This window comes from Lissotriton vulgaris, chromosome 12 (assembly GCF_964263255.1).
Source record: "Lissotriton vulgaris chromosome 12, aLisVul1.2, whole genome shotgun sequence".
Classification (NCBI taxonomy): domain Eukaryota; kingdom Metazoa; phylum Chordata; class Amphibia; order Caudata; family Salamandridae; genus Lissotriton; species Lissotriton vulgaris.
Genome location: NC_141700.1, coordinates 528,833,816 through 528,851,660, shown reverse-complemented (window position 1 = coordinate 528,851,660; position 17,845 = coordinate 528,833,816). Strand labels below are relative to the sequence as shown.

At 47.7% G+C, this 17,845-nt stretch overlaps 1 protein-coding gene across 6 annotated transcripts in view; it reads left to right on the top strand.

Moving 5' to 3' along the window:
* The window catches only part of LRRC71 (leucine rich repeat containing 71), a 669,208-nt gene that overhangs the window by 570,136 nt on the left and 81,227 nt on the right, over positions 1-17,845 (top strand). The gene's annotated exons all lie outside the window — the stretch shown is intronic.

The following is a 17,845-nucleotide window of genomic DNA, read 5'->3' as shown; positions in this document are numbered from 1 at the left end:
GCGCTAACAGTCCTTATCCCGCTTCAAGATTGTAACTATGAGTACCTCACGGAGCGTCGGGGGGAGCACACCCTGCTCCAGGGATTCACAATACATGTTAATCAGGTGAGTGGCCAGATGGGTGGCAAACTCCTTATAAAATGGACCTGTTAGGCATCCAGGCCAAGTGCTTTGTCCCTGGGGAGAGCCCGAATCACCTGTATAACCTCCTGTTCTGTGAAGTACTCATCCAAAAAACATCTGTGCCCCTCACTGAGCCAGAGTAGCTCTATCGAGTCAGAAAAGACGTCAAGATCAGGTGGGACCCTCGACTGTTGCATAGTGTTGAGAGAGATATAGAAAAAGATAATTTCCTTCTGTACAGCTTCTGGCCCGACCACCAACTCTCCCTCATCAGTGCAAAGCTCAGCGATATAGCCATTAGCCCAGGGTTTTCTTAGGAGACCCGCTAATGTTTTACCCACCCGGTCCCCCTCCCCATATCGCAGAGCTCGCACCTCCTTACCCAAGTAGTGTGTTTCACACATTGCGGCCTCCTTAAATTCGTCAATCTTGTGCTGTATCACATTCAGAGTCCCTATTTAGCACGTAGCAAAGTATTCAAGTTCTAGAGCTTGAATTTCCTCTTCAAGATGTTTTAATTCCCCTTTAATCGCCCTCAGCACACCCGTCTGTTTCGCTATACACTCCCCACGAATCGTCAACTTGAAAGCCGCCCATAAATGGAAGATACTGGCGAAGGTATTATGACCTGGATAGTAAATTGCGATATAAGGAGACATTGGTCAACTACAAAAAGATGATTAATGAAGCGAAAAAGAAGTTCTTCAGGGAACAAATTGACAATGCAAAGAACTCCAGTAAACAACTGTATGATGTAGTGAAACAACTGGCTGGGAAATCTCCAGATATGGTCCCTTCTCCCTCTCAGGCCTTCTGTGACTCCTTGGCCAGTTTCTTTTTTGCTAAAGTAAACGACATCTACTCAGAGTTCTCTGCCAAGGACGAGCTCGCTACTCCCAGTACCCACATCATACCCCCTGACTGCTCATTAACTCAATTTAAAGAAATGGAGGAGGAACAAATAACGGACATTATGAAACTCACAAAAACGGGGGCGGCGCTGGACCCTTGTCCTCCTAAATTTTTCCTCCTGTAATGGATTCTATAAGTGAAGTCACTACACAAGTTTGCAACGTGATGTTCAAGTCAGGGATCTATCCGGACATGTTGAAGAACACCCTACTAAAGCCACTTCTCAAAAAACCTTGTCTAGATAAAGACGTGCTGAAGAATTATAGACCAATAGCCAGCTTGCCGTTTCTAGCCAAGGTGGTTGAGAGAGCAATGAATGGTCAACTGTCCGAATACATCGAACAAAACAACCTGCTCGACGACTCACAGTTTGGGTTTGGCAAACTTCACGGTACGGAACAGCCCTTATTAAAGCCGCTGATGATATCAGAATCATCAGAGACCAGGGGGGACAGCAGTGCTCATACTGCTGGACTTATCTGCGGCTTTCGACACGGTCAATCATTCCATTTTGATTGACTGTGTCGGAAATTTGGGCATCCAATCCAGAGCAAAGGACCTGCTTGCTTCCTTTCTAGCTGGCAGAACACAGGCTGTAACGCTAGGACCATTTAAGTCGGCTGAACTGGCTTTACCCTGTGGGGTCCCCCAAGGCTCATCCCTAAGTCCGACACTTTTTAACATCTATGTGTCGGACTTTTGTTAAAACCTACCGGATGAGCCTTACCAGCTATGCCGATGACACCCAGCTAGTGCTCGCCATCAACAATGATGGAGAAGAGGTAGATGCACGCTTCCAAGAAGGAATGTTAGCGATCAAAGATTTGATGGCCTGTAATTGCCTTAATAATTAAACAACAGGGGGTGGTGATGGACAGAGTTTCTGAATTAAGCAGAATACTCTCACCCAGTCAACAGATCAGGGCTTGATCCAACACCGTTTTTTAGCTCACTGCACCATCCCAGCTCAGAACCTGGCTACATGCAAATTAGTCTGTCCCTGGCCCAGTGCATCATGGGAACAGGGCAGACCAAACTACCAAGCCAATTCTTTCACTGGGAAGGAAACAAGCTTCCGGGGACCGGTTTCTGGCATTACAGCCTTCTTCTGCCCGGCTTGCTTGAATCCTGATGGTGCAATGAGCTAGGGACTCACGTCTGAGTATACCCTTCCACGCTTATGGTGGACAAAATAATTAAACAACAGGGGGTGGTGATGGACAGAGTTTCTGAATGAAGCAGAATACTCTCACTCAGTCAACAGATCAGGGCTTGATCCAACACCGTTTTTTAGCTCACTGCACCATCCCAGCTCTGAACCTGGCTACATGCAAATTAGTCTGTCCCTGGCCCAGTGCATCATGGGAACAGGGAAGACCAAACTACCAAGCCAATTCTTTCACTGGGAAGGAAACAAGCTTCCGGGGACCGGTTTCTGGCATTACAGCCTTCTTCGGCCCGGCTTGCTTGAATCCTGATGGTGCAATGAGCTAGGGACTCACGTCTGAGTATACCCTTCCACGCTTATGGTGGACAAAATAATTAAACAACAGGGGGTGGTGATGGACAGAGTTTCTGAATTAAGCAGAATACTCTCACCCAGTCAACAGATCAGGGCTTGATCCAACACCGTTTTTTAGCTCACTGCACCATCCCAGCTCAGAACCTGGCTACATGCAAATTAGTCTGTCCCTGGCCCAGTGCATCATGGGAACAGGGCAGACCAAACTACCAAGCCAATTCTTTCACTGGGAAGGAAACAAGCTTCCGGGGACCGGTTTCTGGCATTACAGCCTTCTTCTGCCCGGCTTGCTTGAATCCTGATGGTGCAATGAGCTAGGGACTCAGGTCTGAGTATACCCTTCCACGCTTATGGTGGACAAAATAATTAAACAACAGGGGGTGGTGATGGACAGAGTTTCTGAATTAAGCAGAATACTCTCACCCAGTCAACAGATCAGGGCTTGATCCAACACCGTTTTTTAGCCCACTGCACCATCCCAGATCAGAACCTGGCTACATGCAAATTAGTCTGTCCCTGGCCCAGTGCATCATGGGAACAGGGCAGACCAAACTACCACGCCAATTCTTTCACTGGGAAGGAAACAAGCTTCCGGGGACCGGTTTCTGGCATTACAGCCTTCTTCGGCCCGGCTTGCTTGAATCCTGATGGTGCAATGAGCTAGGGACTCAGGTCTGAGTATACCCTTCCACGCTTATGGTGGACAAAATAATTAAACAACAGGGGGTGGTGATGGACAGAGTTTCTGAATTAAGCAGAATACTCTCACCCAGTCAACAGATCAGGGCTTGATCCAACACCGTTTTTTAGCTCACTGGACCATCCCAGCTCAGAACCTGGCTACATGCAAATTAGTCTGTCCCTGGCCCAGTGCATCATGGGAACAGGGCAGACCAAACTACCAAGCCAATTCTTTCACTGGGAAGGAAACAAGCTTCCGGGGACCGGTTTCTGGCATTACAGCCTTCTTCGGCCCGGCTTGCTTGAATCCTGATGGTGCAATGAGCTAGGGACTCAGGTCTGAGTATACCCTTCCACGCTTATGGTGGACAAAATAATTAAACAACAGGGGGTGGTGATGGACAGAGTTTCTGAATTAAGCAGAATACTCTCACCCAGTCAACAGATCAGGGCTTGATCCAACACCGTTTTTTAGCTCACTGCACCATCCCAGCTCAGAACCTGGCTACATGCAAATTAGTCTGTCCCTGGCCCAGTGCATCATGGGAACAGGGCAGACCAAACTACCAAGCCAATTCTTTCACTGGGAAGGAAACAAGCTTCCGGGGACCGGTTTCTGGCATTACAGCCTTCTTCGGCCCGGCTTGCTTGAATCCTGATGGTGCAATGAGCTAGGGACTCACGTCTGAGTATACCCTTCCACGCTTATGGTGGACAAAATAATTAAACAACAGGGGGTGGTGATGGACAGAGTTTCTGAATTAAGCAGAATACTCTCACCCAGTCAACAGATCAGGGCTTGATCCAACACCGTTTTTAGCTCACTGCACCATCCCAGCTCAGAACCTGGCTACATGCAAATTAGTCTGTCCCTGGCCCAGTGCATCATGGGAACAGGGCAGACCAAACTACCAAGCCAATTCTTTCACTGGGAAGGAAACAAGCTTCCGGGGACCGGTTTCTGGCATTACAGCCTTCTTCGGCCCGGCTTGCTTGAATCCTGATGGTGCAATGAGCTAGGGACTCACGTCTGAGTATACCCTTCCACGCTTATGGTGGACAAAATAATTAAACAACAGGGGGTGGTGATGGGCAGAGTTTCTGAATTAAGCAGAATACTCTCACCCAGTCAACAGATCAGGGCTTGATCCAACACCGTTTTTTAGCTCACTGCACCATCCCAGCTCAGAACCTGGCTACATGCAAATTAGTCTGTCCCTGGCCCAGTGCATCATGGGAACAGGGCAGACCAAACTACCAAGCCAATTCTTTCACTGGGAAGGAAACAAGCTTCCGGGGACCGGTTTCTGGCATTACAGCCTTCTTCGGCCCGGCTTGCTTGAATCCTGATGGTGCAATGAGCTAGGGACTCAGGTCTGAGTATACCCTTCCACGCTTATGGTGGACAAAATAATTAAACAACAGGGGGTGGTGATGGACAGAGTTTCTGAATTAAGCAGAATACTCTCACCCAGTCAACAGATCAGGGCTTGAGCCAACACCGTTTTCTAGCTCACTGCACCATCCCAGCTCAGAACCTGGCTACATGCAATTTAGTCTGTCCCCTGGCCCAGTGCATCATGGGAACAGGGCAGACCAAACTACCAAGCCAATTCTTTCACTGGGAAGGAAACAAGCTTCTGGGGACCGGTTTTGGCATTACAGCCTTCTTCGGCCCGGCTTGCTTGAATCCTGATGGTGCAATGAGCTAGGGACTCACGTCTGAGTATACCCTTCCACGCTTATGGTGGACAAAATAATTAAACAACAGGGGGTGGTGATGAACAGAGTTTCTGAATTAAGCAGAATACTCTCACCCAGTCAACAGATCAGGGCTTGATCCAACACAGTTTTTTAGCTCACTGCACCATCCCAGCTCAGAACCTGGCTACATGCAAATTAGTCTGTCCCTGGCCCAGTGCATCATGGGAACAGGGCAGACCAAACTACCAAGCCAATTCTTTCACTGGGAAGGAAACAAGCTTCCGGGGACCGGTTTCTGGCATTACAGCCTTCTTCGGCCCGGCTTGCTTGAATCCTGATGGTGCAATGAGCTAGGGACTCAAGTCTGAGTATACCCTTCCACGCTTATGGTGGACAAAATAATTAAACAACAGGGGGTGGTGATGGACAGAGTTTCTGAATTAGGCAGAATACTCTCACCCAGTCAACAGATCAGGGCTTGATCCAACACCGTTTTTTAGCTCACTGCACCATCCCAGCTCAGAACCTGGCTACATGCAAATTAGTCTGTCCCTGGCCCAGTGCATCATGGGAACAGGGCAGACCAAACTACCAAGCCAATTCTTTCACTGGGAAGGAAACAAGCTTCTGGGGACCGGTTTCTGGCATTACAGCCTTCTTCGGCCCGGCTTGCTTGAATCCTGATGGTGCAATGAGCTAGGGACTCACGTCTGAGTATACCCTTCCACGCTTATGGTGGACAAAATAATTAAACAACAGGGGGTGGTGATGGACAGAGTTTCTGAATTAAGCAGAATACTCTCACCCAGTCAACAGATCAGGGCTTGATCCAACACCGTTTTTTAGCTCACTGCACCATCCCAGCTCAGAACCTGGCTACATGCAAATTAGTCTGTCCCTGGCCCAGTGCATCATGGGAACAGGGCAGACCAAACTACCAAGCCAATTCTTTCACTGGGAAGGAAACAAGCTTCCGGGGACCGGTTTCTGGCATTACAGCCTTCTTCGGCCCGGCTTGCTTGAATCCTGATGGTGCAATGAGCTAGGGACTCACGTCTGAGTATACCCTTCCACGCTTATGGTGGACCAAATAATTAAACAACAGGGGGTGGTGATGGACAGAGTTTCTGAATTAAGCAGAATACTCTCACTCAGTCAACAGATCAGGGCTTCATCTAACACCGTTTTTTAGCTCACTGCACCATCCCAGCTCAGAACCTGGCTACATGCAAATTAGTCTGTCCCTGGCCCAGTGCATCATGGGAACAGGGCAGACCAAACTACCAAGCCAATTCTTTCACTGGGAAGGAAACAAGCTTCCGGGGACCGGTTTCTGGCATTACAACCTTCTTAGGCCCGGCTTGCTTGAATCCTGATGGTGCAATAAGCTAGGGACTCACGTCTGAGTATACCCTTCCACGCTTATGGTGGACAAAATAATTAAACAACAGGGGGTTGTGATGGACAGAGTTTCTGAATTAAGCAGAATACTCTCACCCAGTCAACAGATCAGGGCTTGATCCAACACCGTTTTTTAGTTCACTGCACCATCCCAGCTCAGAACCTGGCTACATGCAAATTAGTCTGTCCCTGGCCCAGTGCATCATGGGAACAGGGCAGACCAAACTACCAAGCCAATTCTTTCACTGGGAAGGAAAGAAGCTTCCGGGGACCGGTTTCTGGCATTACAGCCTTCTTTGGCCCGGCTTGCTTGAATCCTGATGGTGCAATGAGCTAGGGACTCACGTCTGAGTATACCCTTCCACGCTTATGGTGGACAAAATAATTAAACAACAGGGGGTGGTGATGGACAGAGTTTCTGAATTAAGCAGAATACTCTCACCCAGTCAACAGATCAGGGCTTGATCCAACACCGTTTTTTAGCTCACTGCACCATCCCAGCTCAGAACCTGGCTACATGCAAATTAGTCTGTCCCTGGCCCAGTGCATCATGGGAACAGGGAAGACCAAACTACCAAGCCAATTCTTTCACTGGGAAGGAAACAAGCTTCCGGGGACCGGTTTCTGGCATTACAGCCTTCTTCTGCCCGGCTTGCTTGAATCCTGACGGTGCAATGAGCTAGGGACTCACGTCTGAGTATACCCTTCCACGCTTATGGTGGACAAAATAATTAAACAACAGGGGGTGGTGATGGACAGAGTTTCTGAATTAAGCAGAATACTCTCACCCAGTCAACAGATCAGGGCTTGATCCAACACCGTTTTTTAGCTCACTGCACCATCCCAGCTCAGAACCTGGCTACATGCAAATTAGTCTGTCCCTGGCCCAGTGCATCATGGGAACAGGGCAGACCAAACTACCAAGCCAATTCTTTCACTGGGAAGGAAACAAGCTTCCGGGGACCGGTTTCTGGCATTACAGCCTTCTTCGGCCCGGCTTGCTTGAATCCTGATGGTGCAATGAGCTAGGGACTCACGTCTGAGTATACCCTTCCACACTTATGGTGGACAAAATAATTAAACAACAGGGGGTGGTGATGGACAGAGTTTCTGAATTAAGCAGAATACTCGCACCCAGTCAACAGATCAGGGCTTGATCCAACACCGTTTTTTAGCTCACTGCACCATCCCAGCTCAGAACCTGGCTACATGCAAATTAGTCTGTCCCTGGCCCAGTGCATCATGGGAACAGGGCAGACCAAACTACCAAGCCAATTCTTTCACTGGGAAGGAAACAAGCTTCCGGGGACCGGTTTCTGGCATTACAGCCTTCTTCGGCCCGGCTTGCTTGAATCCTGATGGTGCAATGAGGTAGGGACTCAGGTCTGAGTATACCCTTCCACGCTTATGGTGGACAAAATAATTAAACAACAGGGGGTGGTGATGGACAGAGTTTCTGAATTAAGCAGAATACTCTCACCCAGTCAACAGATCAGGGCTTGATCCAACACCGTTTTTTAGCTCACTGCACCATCCCAGCTCAGAACCTGGCTACATGCAAATTAGTCTGTCCCTGGCCCAGTGCATCATGGGAACAGGGCAGACCAAACTACCAAGCCAATTCTTTCACTGGGAAGGAAACAAGCTTCTGGGGACCGGTTTTTGGCATTACAGCCTTCTTCGGCCCGGCTTGCTTGAATCCTGATGGTGCAATGAGCTAGGGACTCACGTCTGAGTATTCCCTTCCACGCTTATGGTGGACAAAATAATTAAACAACAGGGGGTGGTGATGGACAGAGTTTCTGAATTAAGCAGAATACTCTCACCCAGTCAACAGATCAGGGCTTGATCCAACACAGTTTTTTAGCTCACTGCACCATCCCAGCTCATAACCTGGCTACATGCAAATTAGTCTGTCCCTGGCCCAGTGCATCATGGGAACAGGACAGACCAAACTCCCAAGCCAATTCTTTCACTGGGAAGGAAACAAGCTTCCGGGGACCGGTTTCTGGCATTACAGCCTTCTTCGGCCCGGCTTGCTTGAATCCTGATGGTGCAATGAGCTAGGGACTCACGTCTGAGTATACCCTTCCACTCTTATGGTGGACAAAATATTAAACAACAGGGGGTGGTGATGGACAGAGTTTCTGAATTAAGCAGAATACTCTCACCCAGTCAACAGATCAGGGCTTGATCCAACACCGTTTTTTAGCTCACTGCACCATCCCAGCTCAGAACCTGGCTACATGCAAATTAGTCTGTTCCTGGCCCAGTGCATCATGGGAACAGGGCAGACCAAACTACCAAGCCAATTCTTTCACTGGTAAGGAAACAAGCTTCCGGGGACCGGTTTCTGACATTACAGCCTTCTTCGGCCTGGCTTGCTTGAATCCTGATGGTGCAATGAGCTAGGGACTTACGTCTGAGTATACCCTTCCACGCTTATGGTGGACAAAATATTTAAACAACAGGGGGTGGTGATGGACAGAGTTTCTGAATTAAGCAGAATACTCTCACCCAGTCAACAGATCAGGGCTTGATCCAACACCGTTTTTTAGCTCACTGCACCATCCCAGCTCAGAACCTGGCTACATGCAAATTAGTCTGTCCCTGGCCCAGTGCATCATGGGAACAGGGCAGACCAAACTACCAAGCCAATTCTTTCACTGGGAAGGAAACAAGCTTCCGGGGACCGGTTTCTGGCATTACAGCCTTCTTCGGCCCGGCTTGCTTGAATCCTGATGGTGCAATGAGCTAGGGACTCACGTCTGAGTATACCCTTCCACTCTTATGGTGGACAAAATATTAAACAACAGGGGGTGGTGATGGACAGAGTTTCTGAATTAAGCAGAATACTCTCACCCAGTCAACAGATCAGAGCTTGATCCAACACCGTTTTTTAGCTCACTGCACCATCCCAGCTCAGAACCTGGCTACATGCAAATTAGTCTGTTCCTGGCCCAGTGCATCATGGGAACAGGGCAGACCAAACTACCAAGCCAATTCTTTCACTGGTAAGGAAACAAGCTTCCGGGGACCGGTTTCTGGCATTACAGCCTTCTTCGGCCTGGCTTGCTTGAATCCTGATGGTGCAATGAGCTAGGGACTTACGTCTGAGTATACCCTTCCACCCTTATGGTGGACAAAATAATTAAACAACAGGGGGTGGTGATGGACAGAGTTTCTGAATTAAGCAGAATACTCTCACCCAGTCAACAGATCAGGGCTTGAGCCAACACCGTTTTCTAGCTCACTGCACCATCCCAGCTCAGAACCTGGCTACATGCAAATTAGTCTGTCCCCTGGCCCAGTGCATCATGGGAACAGGGCAGACCAAACTACCAAGCCAATTCTTTCACTGGGAAGGAAACAAGCTTCTGGGGACCGGTTTTGGCATTACAGCCTTCTTCGGCCCGGCTTGCTTGAATCCTGATGGTGCAATGAGCTAGGGACTCACGTCTGAGTATACCCTTCCACGCTTATGGTGGACAAAATAATTAAACAACAGGGGGTGGTGATGGACAGAGTTTCTGAATTAAGCAGAATACTCTCACCCAGTCAACAGATCAGGGCTTGATCCAACACCGTTTTTTAGCTCACTGCACCATCCCAGCTCAGAACCTGGCTACATGCAAATTAATCTGTCCCTGGCCCAGTGCATCATGGGAACAGAGCAGACCAAACTACCAAGCCAAATCTTTCACTGGGAAGGAAACAAGCTTCCGGGGACCGGTTTCTGGCATTACAGCCTTCTTCGGCCCGGCTTGCTTGAATCCTGATGGTGCAATGAGCTAGGGACTCACGTCTGAGTATACCCTTCCACGCTTATGGTGGACAAAATAATTAAACAACAGTGGGTGGTGATGGGCAGAGTTTCTGAATTAAGCAGAATACTCTCACCCAGTCAACAGATCAGGGCTTGATCCAACACCGTTTTTTAGCTCACTGCACCATCCCAGCTCAGAACCTGGCTACATGCAAATTAGTCTGTCCCTGGCCCAGTGCATCATGGGAACAGGGCAGACCAAACTACCAATCCAATTCTTTCACTGGGAAGGAAACAAGCTTCCGGGGACCGGTTTCTGGCATTACAGCCTTCTTCGGCCCGGCTTGCTTGAATCCTGATGGTGCAATGAGCTAGGGACTCACGTCTGAGTATACCCTTCCACGCTTATGGTGGTCAAAATAATTAAACAACAGGGGGTGGTGATGGACAGAGTTTCTGAATTAAGCAGAATACTCTCACCCAGTCAACAGATCAGGGCTTGATCTAACACCGTTTTTTAGCTCACTGCACCATCCCAGCTCAGAACCTGACTACATGCAAATTAGTCTGTCCCTGGCCCAGTGCATCATGGGAACAGGGCAGACCAAACTACCAAGCCAATTCTTTCACTGGGAAGGAAACAAGCTTCCGGGGACCGGTTTCTGGCATTACAACCTTCTTAGGCCCGGCTTGCTTGAATCCTGATGGTGCAATAAGCTAGGGACTCACGTCTGAGTATACCCTTCCACGCTTATGGTGGACAAAATAATTAAACAACAGGGGGTGGTGATGGACAGAGTTTCTGAATTAAGCAGAATACTCTCACCCAGTCAACAGATCAGGGCTTGATCCAACACCGTTTTTTAGCTCACTGCACCATCCCAGCTCAGAACCTGGCTACATGCAAATTAGTCTGTCCCTGGCCCAGTGCATCATGGGAACAGGGCAGACCAAACTACCAAGCCAATTCTTTCACTGGGAAGGAAAGAAGCCTCCGGGGACCGGTTTCTGGCATTACAGCCTTCTTCGGCCCGGCTTGCTTGAATCCTGATGGTGCAATGAGCTAGGGACTCACGTCTGAGTATACCCTTCCACGCTTATGGTGGACAAAATAATTAAACAACAGGGGGTGGTGATGGACAGAGTTTCTGAATTAAGCAGAATACTCTCACCCAGTCAACAGATCAGGGCTTGATCCAACACCGTTTTTTAGCTCACTGCACCATCCCAGCTCAGAACCTGGCTACATGCAAATTAGTCTGTCCCTGGCCCAGTGCATCATGGGAACAGGGCAGACCAAACTACCAAGCCAATTCTTTCACTGGGAAGGAAACAAGCTTCCGGGGACCGGTTTCTGGCATTACAGCCTTCTTGGGCCCGGCTTGCTTGAATCCTGATGGTGCAATGAGCTAGGGACTCAGGTCTGAGTATACCCTTCCACGCTTATGGTGGACAAAATAATTAAACAACAGGGGGTGGTGATGGACAGAGTTTCTGAATTAAGCAGAATACTCTCACCCAGTCAACAGATCAGGGCTTGATTCAACACCGTTTTTTAGCTCACTGCACCATCCCAGCTCAGAACCTGGCTACATGCAAATTAGTCTGTCCCTGGCCCAGTGTATCATGGGAACAGGGCAGACCAAACTACCAAGCCAATTCTTTCACTGGGAAGGTAACAAGCTTCCGGGGACCGGTTTCTGGCATTACAGCCTTCTTCGGCCCGGCTTGCTTGAATCCTGATGGTGCAATGAGCTGCAATTGCCTTAGGCTTAATTCCTAGAAGACGGAGCTGGTCATTTTCGTGAAAATTTCCCTAATATGGTAGCCAGTCTGGTGGCCTCCATCACTAGGTGCGTTACTAAGTCCCGTCCCAAGGGTCAGGAACTTGGGAGTCATTTTTGATGAAAAGCTGAATTTTGTCACCCATGCAAACCAAACAGCGACCTCTGCATTTCATAAGCTTAGGCTTATAAGAAAAATAATCCCGTTCCTTCCAGAAAGTGCTGGAAAATCTGTGGTGAGTTCACTGGTACTCTCCTCATTGGATTATTGTAATGGTTTATTTGCCAATGCCCAAGCCCGGGTGGTCGCCAAATTACAAACGATTCAGATTGCGGTGGCAAGATTGCTTTCCAGGACCCCCAAATTCAAACCGATTAGGCAAACAATTAGGAACTACCACTGGTTGACAATTAAAAATCGGATTAAATTTAAAACTCTATGCCTAACATTCAAAGCGCTTCACATACAAGGGCCGGAGTTTCTTAAAGAGCAGCTCCTTGCTTACCGTCCCACTAGACAACTAAGATCCACAACACAGCATCAACTAGTGGTACCGCGTACAAGGACTGTCAATTGGGGAGATAGACGTTTTATGGTTACAGCAGCCAGACTCTGGAACTCCCTTCCGCTAACGATTAGATCAACCCACTCTCTTCTCCAATTCAGGAAATTGATGAAGACTCGGTTGTTCGACCAGTAACTCGTCCGCTCCTTAGCCCCCGCTGACAGAATTTTTTCATCTTTTTCTACAGAGACACTAACTGAATTTATAGTGCCAAGACGTCCAAGGGCAATCGTTGCGCTTTATAAATCGCAATAATAAAATAATAATAAATAACGCAGCCGGGGAATCCACTGTACCCACATTGCTTTCAAAATACCCTATTATCGCTGCACAGATAGTCTCCCGAAACACTTGATCTTACAGGGCCCCTGGAGGCAACTGCCACGCGAATGCTCTACCGGGGTCTGAGGCACAGAGATTGCAAGAGACACTGGGGAGTCTCCATTCTTCGACACAAGCCAGTAGTCTATGCACAACCAAGTTGAACGTGCAGACGTAAGACTCATGCCCTCCTGGCTGCTCTTGTGCTTACTCCTCCAAGCATCCACTAGCCCATTATCCACTATGATGGACTGAGTCACAAGATCTGTCCTGCTGCAACTTTAAAACCTTGATGGTATCCTATGTCTAAACGAACATGTGCCATTAATAGTTTGAACAAAAAGTGTACCCTTAGCATTGGAACTGCTGGATAACATTGTAAATCAGCTTTATTCCTGCATAATTTGTGTTATTCACAATTGAAATTATATCAAATTCATTGACATAGGTTCCAAAATTGTTTTTTTGTTCTATGTCGTTTTCTTTGGAAGTTTGAGGGCATGAATGTCTGTGAGTGTGAGTTGAGTCAGGTTACGCCTCAGATGTCAAGTATGAAAGAGAATGCTTGAATTTTGTGTATGTTATGGCAGTTTTTGTGCACGTCTGTTTTTCTAAGGATTTTAGGTGTCACACATATTTATTGAAATAATTTGTGTTTTGCGCTCTTTGAAAATTTGAAAATAAATAAACTATGATGGATTAAATCCAATTGCTGACTAAAAATTCATGTTTTTTTAGTCTGTTGTAATAGCTCCTTTCTGCAGTAGGACTCAGTATTGGCTTTTTGTTTTGGTTTTTTCAAGTTTATAGACTTACTGAGGTGAGTCAAGGCCCTTGTGTGGATTAGGTCAAGTACCTTTTCCATGTGTAGTAGTTTCTCCTTGGCCACGTTGCCTTCATCCTCCACCTCAGACACATGTTGTCCAAGGTGGTCAGTCTGTTCATCATGGCTGGGTCCCATTTCCCTTTACTTAGTCAAATCTATCAGTCAGTGAGTCTACTTTGTTATCTATGGCCATAAAGGACTGTTTAAGGACCCTCTACGCCGGAACCACTTCCAAATTACAGAAAAAACTCCAACGCATCCAAAACGCATCAGCCAGACTCATATTGGACATCCCTCGCCAAGCTCACACTACCGGTCACCTGAAAGACCTCCACTGGCTTCCCGTCAACAAGAGAATAACGTTCCGTCTCCTCACCCACGCACACAAGGCCCTCTACAAACTAGGACCCGAATGCCTCAACACACGACTGTCCTTCTACACACCGACCCGCCAACTAAGATCCTCCAATCAAGCCCTCGCTGCAGTTCCACGCATCCAAAGATCCACCATGGGAGGAAGATCCTTCTCCTACTTGGCGGCCAAAACCTGGAATTCTCTCCCCACTCACCTCCGCCTTACCCAGAACCACATTTCCTTTAGGAAGGAACTTAAAACCTGGCTATTCAATAAATAATGCACCCCCTTCCCCCAAGCGCCTTGAGACCCTCTGGGTGAGTAGTGCGCTATACAAATTCCTGAACTTGAACTTGAACTAAACATAGCCCGAATGTCAGGTTCCAGGGAGGCTCTGCCACCAGCCGCAGAGTCAGCAGGCATGTCTTCCGAGGGTGTCTCAGAGCTCCATGGCAGCCTGCACTGCTCAATGGGCAGCTTGGATTGTTGTGTGTCCATTTTCCCTATTACAGCAGAGTCCGCAGGGGGTACCCCCAGCAATCAAATTGCCTGACACCAGTTCAAAGTGCGGCAGGATGTCTCAGCACTGTATATCCACAGGGCAGCAAAGCAGCTTGAGTCCGAGGGGGACTTACACAGGACTATTCACTAGTACAGTTCAATGGACAGCTGCCAAACTCCAGCTCCCTCGGTGGGACTAAATATAGGCACCCTCAAGGATGCATCCTCAAGCCTGGCAGGCTGCCGGCAGCGACCCACCTCCCTCCTCCATTTGGTGCCTCCACCACCACCTCCATAAAGTGCATCAAGTATTGGTCTAAATAATTGTTCCAGGGTCAGACTGTCTCTGAAGGCACTGCCTGTGTGCCTAACCCCAGAAAACTCAGAAGCCGCACCACAGGGCCAGCCCTAAAACGGAAATAAAGATACATTTCCTACCCTGACAAGGGTAAGGTGAGATACAAAATAACATTTTCAAATGCATGGAAATCATGATACAATGTAATTGTCTTTTTATTTGTTTCACTTATAAGTCTCTGAAAGTTACAGTGGTCTAAAAACAACAATTTGGTCTTTTTTATATCCGATTTCCTGATTCAGTGCGGGAAATTGTCCAGATTAATAAATATAAGACACACATTTTTCGTGCATAGACGAACCATTGGATGGCATATCCATTATCTAAATCCAAGCAATCCATAATAATTTCCCTGTTTACCTTTGCCTCGCGGTTAGACCAAATACTAATAATCCATGAGAAAAGTGGCACCAACTTGGCCAGGTCACTGATACATGAAAGTTACATTTCTATGTGCAGGATGAAATGCGAGCTCGAGGGCAACAAGTGCTTTATCCATCTACAGATACAGCCACTACCCACATAGGATTCTGCTCCTAAACACATTTTTAGGTCTCGCCTAGGCTGCGAGAATGCATTGCTCTAGGAGATGGCCTTTTGGAATTGGTCTGTCCTTTTCAAGCACTCGTGTTTGTGCTGGCATCCACCTTGCGGGAGCGAGCAGCAGCGCGCTGGGGCCATCTGTTTGCAATTAGCGTGGCCATGCGCTCTTGTTTCTTCCGCTCCTTCTCTCTTGCATGTAGCTGCCCCATCTCGCGCCTCTTTTCACTCTTGCTTTGACGCCTTTGAGCCTCTTTTTACTCTTGCCTCTCATCTGCTAATTTTCTACGTTTTTCTATCCCCTCTGAGCCTCTTTTCACTTTTTTCACTCTTGCCTTTCGTTTGCTTTTTTGCCCTTCTACATCTCTGCTTTTCTGTGTGCACAAATTACTCGATCCACGGATTCAAGATTTGCAGACATTTACTTTTGTAGATTAAATTGGACTGCAGAGTCTACGCGTACTGTGTTTAAAGTTATGGCTAGGAGTAGCCAAAGGACGTGCAAAAACACCCACAAATTTGAAATCTTGCTAGTAGTCTAATCTATTGTGTGCACAGTGTCACATTCTGCAAAACGCATAACTACTGGTTCAAGAAAGTGATATGCATTGTTGGGAGTGAACACCTCCCCTATGTCATTGGGTGTAGTGGATGGGATTTTTCCATGAGGAACAATTTGTGCACATTTGCCAAAGCTTCTCATATGGATTGTCTACAAGTCTGAAATATATGTAGCTAACCAGCAATGGACAAATCATGTGCACCCGCACTCATTCCGAGGAGTATGTATGGAAAACTGGGATCATAGATGCGCTGCATATTCTTGGGTTGTTATTTTTTTGTGTGAATAAAAAAATACTGGAAATCTGTATAGTTCCTATTGATAAAATGTTTAGCTTTTTTTACATTTACAAACTTTTAATAAACGGGTCCCTCTTTGCTTCTACCTTCAGTATAAACGGCAAATGCTACTCTGGATTTAGGAATGTATGTATGTGTATTTCCATGGATTTGTTAACATGATGTTAGAGAAAATATTGCTAATCTGTGGCTGCTGCTGCTTAGCTGTGAAATCTTTACTGCTTTGAATTGCTGGTTTGGTACAAATGCGTATCTGGGATGTATTCAGCCTATTATGTTAACTTCTGAATGGTGGCTACAAAGCCCCCGCAGTGCGAGGGGAGCTCCGAGCTTCAGAAACCCTCTCTGCACGGTACTCAGGCCTGAGAGCTTGTGAGTGAGTCCGAAGGGGGGCCTCTCAAAGTACTTTGCAGGGGGAGGGGATGGGGGATTCGCTCTCAATTTTCATTACGCCACTGCTACAAACTGCTCTATAGTGCAGATCATGACCATGACATTTTGTACATAGGAGGTTAAAACACCAGCGACACAGTCAGCGCTACAGTAAAATTTCATTGCTTCAAGGGGGTCCTGCTAAAACTGCATTTCTGATTAGCATTCCTTTCTCTTTTTTTTTGCTTCATTTTAATGTCCGATTTGTTTTGCTTAAACAGTTTAGTTTGTATTTAGTTAGACTGTGTAACATAGCTTTTGAAAGGCTGCGCCCCTCACAATGACTTGTGTGAGTACTTACCGACCTAAGGGGACAGCATCAGCTCTGCTGTCGGTGACATCTACCTACCTCTCTCACACTGTCTCCGCCCCTCTCTCTCTCCCTCTTTAGCTGTTCATCTCTCTTATTCACCCTGTTTCCCGTTCGCTCGCTCACTCTCTCGTACTCCCTCTCTTTCGGTCACTCTTTCTCTCTTTCACATAGTCTTGCTCCTGCGCTACATGTGTGTCTCTCTCTCTTCCTCTCATCTTTCTTCTCGTCTGCTTTCTCTATTCTCTCTTTAACTCTTATTTTCTTTCTCGTTCTCACCCCTCTCTTCATTGCTATTTCTCATTCTTTCTTTTTTTCACTCACTCTCCCTCTGGTCCTTCCCCTCTCCCTCCCTCCCTTCCTCCCTCTCCATCCCTACCTCTCATACTCCCTCCGTCCCTTCGGTTCTCCCTCCATCTATCCCTTCCTCTACCCCTCCTTGCCACTCTCCCTCCCTCTATCCCTCCCTCCACACCTCTCTTCCTCTCTCTCTCCCTCTCTCCCTCCCGCTCTTCTTCCCTCTCTCCCTCCCTCTCTCCATCCCTTCCTCTCGCTCTCTCTCACTCTCCCTTCCTCTTCCCTCCCTCCCTCCCTCCCTCTCGCCGTCCCTACCCATCTCTGTCCCTTCCTCTCTCTCTCTCTCTCTCACTCTCTTCCTCACTCTCTCCTTCCCTTCCTCTCTCCGTCACTTCCTCTCTCCATCTCTTTCTCTCTCCCTCCCGTCCTCTCCGCCTCACTTCTCGCTTCTAGCATTCAGCTGCCTCGGATCGTGTGTTAAATATTTATAAGGTGAAAGCATGCACAAGTTGCAGTAAAGCGTGCCTTCTCCATTGAATGAGATATTATAAGAGGTTCCCACACCCCCTCTTCTCGTTTGATTAA